This window comes from Heterodontus francisci, unplaced genomic scaffold (genome assembly GCF_036365525.1).
Source record: "Heterodontus francisci isolate sHetFra1 unplaced genomic scaffold, sHetFra1.hap1 HAP1_SCAFFOLD_88, whole genome shotgun sequence".
NCBI classification, from domain to species: Eukaryota; Metazoa; Chordata; class Chondrichthyes; order Heterodontiformes; family Heterodontidae; genus Heterodontus; species Heterodontus francisci.
In genome coordinates this window covers 2,803,565-2,812,478 of record NW_027142063.1, presented here as the reverse complement: position 1 = coordinate 2,812,478, position 8,914 = coordinate 2,803,565, and the positions used below count along the sequence as shown (strand labels likewise).

The 8,914-nt window shown below is 42.8% G+C and overlaps 1 non-coding gene across 1 annotated transcript; it reads right to left on the bottom strand.

The window, feature by feature from the left end:
• Nucleotides 1-3,406: 3,406 nt before the first annotated feature.
• trnay-gua (transfer RNA tyrosine (anticodon GUA)) lies at nt 3,407-3,479 on the bottom strand. The gene has a single exon. It is a non-coding gene; the product is annotated as a tRNA-Tyr (tRNA).
• Between the last annotated feature and the right edge of the window lie 5,435 nt (nt 3,480-8,914).

Sequence of the window (8,914 nt, the reverse complement as noted above, 5' to 3'; positions counted from 1 at the left end):
AAATCAACACTCACATACAAGAAACTGACAGGTACAATGTAAACCCCACACTAATATACCAGCGAATGCTCGGGACAGAGTAAAACCAACTCAGTCCTATACTGGAAACTGACAGGTACACTGTAAACTTCACATTAACAGACAAGAAATTGACAGATACAGTGTGAAACCCACAGTCACTTAGCAGCAGTTGGCAGGTAACGTGTAAAAATCTTTCTTTCATATCCCAACTGCAAGGTACAAAGGAAATTAGGTACAAACCCAGGCTCACACTTCAAAGACTGAGAGATACAAAGTAAAACACATACTCAACTACAAGTACAGAGAAGAAGACACACTCAGAGGAGGTGCAGATTAAAGACACATGCATGGAACAGAAACTGATAGGGATAGAATCAAACTCTTTCTCACTTCTCAGAAACTGATAGATATAGACAAAAGCTGATGCTCACATACAAGTTGTTGAAAGATACGTGGTGAAACTCACAGAGCAATAGCAGAAACAAACAGGTACTGAATAATACCCACAGTCACAGACCAAAAACTGAAATATACTGAGTTAAACACCACTTTCTCACACCAGAAACTCATGGCTACAAAGTGAAGCTGACTCTATCCTCCCAGGCATTGACAGGTACAAACGAAAACAGTCACGACGATACCAGGTCATGAAATGTACGTAATAAAACCTGTCAGCTGAAAGAATAGCATTAATGACAGGTATGGTACCCAGAATGTTGGGCGGCCTGGAATCCGCCCTATCTGTTATCGGAGCGGGGGGCGCAGGTGCAGTAGAGACAGCTCTGTCAACAGCTGGAGCGGCGGGTTCGGAGTTGGAGCGGGATATTCACAAAGTGCGAGAAGACTTTCCGGGCTCACACAGCTGGAGCAGGGCCTCAGGGCCACAATAAGATGGAACAATCGCATCTGTATCCCTGCGGATGGCGGCGGTGAAGCTTTTGTTAGAGAATCAGCAGAGGCACAATGGGGCCGAATGGCCTCCTTCTGTGCTGTATAATTGCTATGAACATAAGAACTAGGAGCAGGAGTCGGCAATTCAGCCCCTCGAGCCTGCTCTGCCATTCAATACAATCATGGCTGATCTCATCACGGCAGTTCTTGTTTCTTGCCAGTTTCTTGCCAATGCAGTGAAGTTTCCAAATCTGAGAGAGACACAACAGGAAATAATTGTTCACATTATAGTGAATGTGTGGGATTTAGAAATACTAGGAGTGGAGACGAGTTCTTCCTTGTCTGCTCGATCCCCATAGCCCTGTAAAATTATTTCCTTCAAGTGCTCATTCAAATTCCTTTTGTAATCATCGATTGTCTCCATTTCCACCGCCCTCGTGGGCAGCGAGTTACAGATCATCACCAATCAGTGTCAAAAAGTTCGTCCACACATTCCCCCTGTATCTCCTGTCCAAAACCTTCAGTCTGTGTCCCCTAGTCCTTGTACCAATAGTTAACGGGAACAATGTTTCCTTGCCAACTTATTTAAAACTGTCATAGCCTAAAACACATCTATCAATTCTCCCCTCACTCTCCTTTGATACAGGCAGAACAGCCCTAGCTTTTCAAACCTAACCTTGTAACTAAAATCCTCCATCCCTGGATCCATTCTGGTGAATTTCCTCTGCATCCTCTCAAGGACCCTCACATTCTTTCTTAAGTGTGGGAAGCAGAACTGGAAGCAACACTCCAATTGGGGCCGAATCACTGCTTTATAATAGTTCAGCATAACTTCCCTGCTTTGTACTCAATGCCTCTATTTATAAAGCCCAAGATCCCATCTACTTTGCTAACCACTCTCGCAATAAGTCTTGCCACCTTCAAAGATTGATGCACATGCGCCCCAAATCCCTCTATTCCAGCACACTCTTGAGAACTGTGCCATTAAGTATATATTGCCTCTCCCTTTTCCTTCTGCCAAAATACACCACCTCACACTTGTCACTATTAAATTCCATCTGCCACCTTTCTGCCCATTCTGCTAGCCTATCACTGTCCTGTTGCACGCCGTTCATATCATCCTCACTGTTTGCCACTCCTCCAAGTTTGTTGTCATTGGCATATTTTGAGATTCTACTCAATATTCCAAGATCAAAGTCATTTATCTTTAGCAAAAAAAGCAGTGGTTCCAGCACTGACCCTTGGGGAACACCACTGTCGACTATCCTCCAGTCTGACAAAGAACCATTTCATAACACTCGCTGTTTTCTGTCCTTAAACCAATTTTCCATCCAATTGGACACTGACCCTCCTAAACCACGAACCTCAATTTTGTTAACCGCCCTTTTTTGTGGTACCTTGTCAAACGCTTCCTTACAATTCATATGCACAACATCCACTGCATTTCCTTCATCAACCTGCTCTGTTCGTTCATCAGAAAATGCAGCTAGATTCGTCAACCATGAACTCCCATTTATAAATCCATGCTCACTCTCCTTAATCAACTCAAACCTCTCCAAGTGACTGTTGATTTTTTACCCTGATTATTCTTTCTAAAACCTTACCCACCACTGCTGTTAATCTAACTGGCCTGTAGTTAGCTGGACTGTCCTTACACCCTTTCTTGAATAAGGGCGTCGCATTTGCCACTGTTTAATATTCTGGCACCTCCCCCGTATCCAGGGAAGATTGGAAGATTGTAGCAAGCCCTTCCATTATCTGCATCCGCATTTCCTTTCGCAACCTGGGATGTAAGCCATCCGGACCAGGTGATTTATCGACCCAAAGCACAGCCAGCCTTTTTAGTACCTCCCTCTCTCAATTTGTACTCTCTCCATTGCCTCCACTCTCTTCACTTCTACTGATATTTTGTCAAATTCCACTTCCTTAGTGATCACTGATAGAAAGTACTCATAAAGTAGATTAACATTGCCCTGAACCTCTAAGCTTACATTATCCTTTTTGTCCCGAATAGGCGCTACTCAACCTCTTACTACCCACTTATCATTTACATGCTGCTCGAAGATTTTTGGGTTCCCTTTCATGTTGACTGCCAGTCTATTCGCATCGAAATAGAGAATAAGCTAAATATAGAAGATATAAATATTTCCCATCCTTGATGAGGTGGAACTTTTTTATGTTGTGGGTGGTAATGACTTGGCCCACGAGTGTGATGGAAGCAGAGACAATCAATGATTTGAAAAGGAAATTGGATGGATACTTGAAGGAAAGAAACTTGCAGGAGGAAAGGGATCGAGCTTGTGAGTGGAACTGACCAGATTGCTCCGGGGAGAGCCAGCATGGACGTGATAGGCCAAACGACCACCTTCTGTGCTGCAAATGAATCTGTGTTGTTTCTCAAATTCTATCCACTGGTGCTTGGTAAATAATTTCAAAGTAAATTGTGCAACTGTAAAATCAGAACCAAGGCAAGGGACGCATAAGGAAGCAAAATTGCTGAAACCCGGGATTGAACCAGGGACTTTTAAATTTACAATCTAACGCTCTGCCAACTGAGCTATTTCAGCCCTACATTAACAGTGGCTTGGTGTCCTTGTTTTGGAGGAAAATACATACATTCAAGTTTTCCAAAAAATTCAAGAAGACAACATGTGAGTAATATTCCCCATTGCTTTCTCAGTACTGATGGATTGTGAAGCGGGAGACAGCCAGAAGTGCCACTGAGCCGCACAGACCCCGAGCTGAGAATGAAATGAGATCAAATTCAATCTTTCATTGAGATGCTGCAGAGAGGTCAGAGTCCTGAATCAAAGCGAGACTTGCTCATTTCAAACACTCCCTGTACTCTCTGCTCATGAAGCCTTAAAAAAGGGAAAAACAGAATGGCACTCAAACTCACAACCCTGCCATTAAAAGTTTCATGTTCGACTGACAGAACAGTCACTTCTACTCGGTCTCTTATTGGATGGATGAAACTCCAACGCAGGGGTGGCATTCAAATCCTCCCATGGGTCCACATGTCAGACTGAGTTCCATGTTGTAGACTCAAGCAAAGGAAATCTGCTCACTTCCAAAACTATCAGCGAATTGAAGCTGATTACGATCAACATCATCAGAGGTCAGAACTACCTGGTGAAAGAAGACACTCTGAAGAAGGATCCACAATTATTCAAAGGCATCGACAAAGTGAAAAACAAGAAAATCGATGAGTCAATGCAAGCCAAAGAACAAAAACACTGAAGAATTCCATTCCAATCCAGTCAAGTTGTTTTTGGAGTCAGGTCTCAATTACTGCAACAACTTCATCTCCCCACTTGGCTATCTGTACATTTAGTTAATTACAATTTTGTTGACAAGCTCTTTGAATCCAGTTGTCTGGTCCTCAAGCCAGCTCCGAATGGAAGTCAATTCCACCTTCTGCAAGGCTGAAACCAATAGATAACCTTCATCTAAAAATGCCTGCAGACCAGGGCTCCTCTGGGACTTGAACCCGAGATCTCTCGCATGTGAATTAACCATATTCCAAAAGCGAGAATCATACCCCGAGACCAACGAGCCACTGTTCGGTTTGGTTTTTTTAGCTGCTGTGGAATTTCACTGGAACCCCCCAGCCAATCATCCATTTTTTTTCAGATCAAAGCAGCATCCTGCATATGCTGAAAAAAAAACAGAAAGTGCTGGAAATGTTGAGCAGCTCTGGCAGCATCTGTGCTGAGAGAAACACAGTTAACGTTTCAAGGCACTCATCTTTTGTTTCAGCCATCCTTTCAGACTGCTTCTGTCCATCCATTCTCACTTTCTATTCTATCCACATTCTAACCATTCACTGCGTTACTACATTTTTCATGAATTCCTCATTTCTTTTATTAATGACAATTTTGTATTTCTGGCCTTTGCTTCAGACACCACCACAAGTGGAATCATGTCTCCATCTACCCAATCAAACCACTTCGCTGTTTCCTCACCTTGCAATGTTTCTTCAACTCTGACAGACTGTGGAGTTTCTGCTGCTTGATTGCAGTTCTTGCTTCCCGCCAGTAGATGTCACCTCACTCCAATACAGTGAAGTTCACAAATCTGAGAGAGACACAACAGGAAATAATTGTTCACATTATAGTGAATGTGTGCAATTTAGAAATACTCGGAGTGGAGACGAGTTATTATTGCACTCTGCTATTACATCTTTTATAATGGACTCCAGCATTTTCCCCACGACTGATGTCAGGCGAACCGGTATATAATTCACTGTTTTCTTTCTGCCTCTTTTTTTAAATAGTGGAGTTGCATTAACTACCCTCCAATCCTTTGCAACTGTTCCAGAGTCTATAGAATTTTGAAAAACAACCAGAAATGCATCTGCTATTTCAAGGGCCACTTGCTTAAGTACTCTGGGATGTAGATTATCAGGCCCTGGGGATTTATCGGCCTTCAATCACATCAATTTCCCAAAGATTCCCTACAAATACTGATTTCATACAGTTCCTCCTTCTCACGAGACCCTATGTTCCCCAACATTTCTGGGAGGTAATTTGTATCCTCCTTTGTGAAGACAGAACCAACGTGTGTATTTAATTGGTCTGCCATTTCTTTGTTCCCCATTATAAATTCCCCCGTTTCTCACTGTAAGTGGCCCACTGATCTTTTTCTCTACACATATCTACAGAAGCTTTTACAGTCAGTTTTTATTTTCTCTGCTAGCTGACTCTCATACTTTATTTCCCCCGTCTTAATCAATACTTTTGTCCTCCTCTGCTAAATTCCAAACTGCTCACAATCTTCAGGTTTGCTGCTTGTTCTGACCATTTTATATTTCTTCTCCTTGGATCTAATACTTTCCTTAATTTCTTTTGTAAGCCACAGTTGAGCCACCCTTCCTGTTTTACTTTTGCACAGACAGGAATGAACAATTGTTGTAATTCATCCATGCGCTCTTTAAATGCTAGCCATTGCCTATCCACTGTCAACCCTTTAAGTAACGTTCCCCAATCTATCATAGCCAACTCCCGCCTCATACCTTCATAGTTTCCTTTGTTTAGATTCAGGACCCTAGTCTCCGAATCAACTCTCTCACTCTCCATCTTAATGAAGAATTTTATCATATTAAGGGCGCACTTCCCCAAGGGACCCCACACAACAAGATTGTTAACTAATCCTTTCTCATTCCACAATACCCAGTCCAGGATGGCCTGTTCTCTCGAGGTGTTATACACCTCTATCAATTCTCCACTCAATCTCCTTTGATATAGGCAGAATAATCCTAGCTTTTCCAACCTAACCTTGTAACTCAAATCTCCCGTCCCTGGATCCATTCTGGTAAATCGCCTCTGCATCCTCTCAAGGACCCTCACATTCTTTCTAAAGTCTGCTGAGCAGAACTGGAAGCAACACTCCAATTGGGGCCTAACCAGAGTTTTATAATGGTTCAGCATAACTTCCCTGCTTTTGTACTCAATGCCTCTATTTATCAAGCCCAAGATCCCATATGCTTTGCTAACCACTCTCGAAATATGTCTTGCCACCTTCAAAGATCGATGCACAAGAACCCCAAGTCCCTCTATTCCAGCACACTATTTAGAACTGTGCCATTAAGTATATATTGCCTCTCCCTATTCCTTATGCCAAAATACATCACCTCACACTTGTCACTATTAAATTCCATCTGCCACCTGTCTGCCCATTCTGCTAGCCTATCACTGTCCTGTTGCAGGCCGTTCATATCATCCTCACTGTTTGCCACTCCTCCAAGTTTGGTGTCATCGGCATATTTTGAGATTCTACTCTGCATTCCAAGATCCAAGTCACTTACCTTTAGCAAAAAAAGCAGTGGTTCTCGCACTGACCCTTGGGAAACACCACTGTCGACTATCCTCCAGTCTGACCAAGAACAATTTAATATGACTCGCTGTTTTCAGACTTTAAAACAATTTACTATCCAAATGGACACTGACCCTCCTAACCCATGAACCTCAATTTTGTTAACCACCCTTTTATGTGGTACTTTATAAAATGCTTTCGTAACATCCATATAAACAACATCCACTGCATTCCCTTCATCAGCATTATCAGATAGTTTATCAACAAATGCAGTTAGTTTCGTCAAAAATGAACTCCCATTTATAAATCCATGCCCACTCTCCTGAATTAACTCAAACCTCTCCAAAGGACTTGATTTTTTTCCCTGACCTGTTGGTCTCGTGCTGATAGCAAGCTCACCATGGAGCATGTATTTGGCAATGTGACCGTCATCCATTTGGCCCAGTCAACCGAGTCACCGCTGATTCAAGAAGGCAAACATGCTGCGGATCCCTGCACGCTGGTGTACATCCGCATTCGGCACTCTGTCCTGCCAGGAGATGCCCAGTATCCATCTGAGGCAGTGGAGGTGTAAGCTGTTCAGCCGCTTTTTTTGGTTTGTATAAGTTGTTGATGCTTCTCTACTATAAAGGTGGGTGCTGAGAACACAAGCCAGGTACACGTGGAGCTTTGTATTTTCGGTTAGTTTGCTGTCGGTTCACACTAGTCTTCTCAACTTTGACATGACAGCTGCAGCGTTGGAAATCCTGGTGCTGATTTCAGTATCAAGGGACAGATTGCTGGTGATTGTTGATTGAAGGTATGTGAAGCTGTTGACAACCTCCAAAGTGAGGTTGTCGATGTTGATGGAAAGTGGAGTCTCTACGTCCTGGCCCATAACTTTCATCTTCCTGATGCTGTTCGTCAGTCCAAACTCTTTGCAGGCCAGGGAGAACCGATCTACAAGCTGCTGTGACTGAACTTCATTATGGGATGTCAGCACAGCATCATCAGCAAACAGCAACTCACAGACTAGGAATTTACCCACTTTGGTCTTGGCGCACAGTCTTGCCAAGTTGAACAGCTTGTCGTCAGCTCTGATGTGCAGGTGAACACTCCCATCTGAGTCACTGAAAGCGTACAATAGCAGCATGGAGAAGAATATACCAATTATAAAGGATGTGATAACTAGACAGTTCGAAAATGATGATCTGATTGGGCAGAGGCAACATAGATTTATGAAAAGGAAAACATGTTTGAAAAACCTCTTGAGTTTTTTGAGGATGTTTCCTGTAGAACAGATAAAGGAGAACCAGTGGATGTGTGGTATTTGTATTTTCCCACACAGGAGGTGAGTAAACAATATTAGAGCACATAGGCTTGGGGATAATATACTGATGTGGATTGAGAATTGGTTAACAGACCGAAAACAGAGAGCAGGAATAACGGGTCCTTCTCAGGATGGCAGGCTGTTACTATTGGGGTACTCAAGGATCAGTGTTGGAGCCACAGCTGTTAAAAACCAATATAAATGATTTGGATGTGGGGATTAAATGTAATATTTCCAAGTTTGCAGATGACACAAAGCTCGGTGAAGTGTGAGTTGTGAGGCGGATGCAGAGAGGCTTCCAGGGGACCTGGAGCGGCTCAGTGAATGGGCAAGAACATGGAATATAATGTGAATAAGAGTGAAGTTATCCACTTTGGTGGAATAAACAGAAAGACAGAGTATTTCTTAAATGGTGAGAGGTTGGGAAGTGTTGATGTCCAAAGGGACCTGGGTGTCCTTGTTCCTGAGACACTAAAAGCTCTTGTGCAGGTGCAGTAATCAATTAGGAAGGCAAATGGTATGCTGTACCCACACGAGGGGTCACGAGTACAGGAGTAAAGATGTCTTGCTGCAATTGTATAGAGCCTTGGTGAATCCGCACTGAAGTATTGTGTACAGTTTAGTCTCCTCATCTTATGAAGGATACACTTGCCAAAGAGGGGGTGAAACAGAGGGTCAACAGACTAATCTTTTTTTGCATTTATTTCATTTCATCTCAGTTTGTTCAGTTTGCTTACCTACTGTTTTTTTCAGGTTTGTACTTGCTGCTGTTCAATATTCAGTCCGTTAACACCTAATCGGTAATAATGCTTTGTCTTTCAACACACCATTAACATATTGTTTGCCTTTGCTGCATGACCTTTTGGTCAGCTTTGTGGC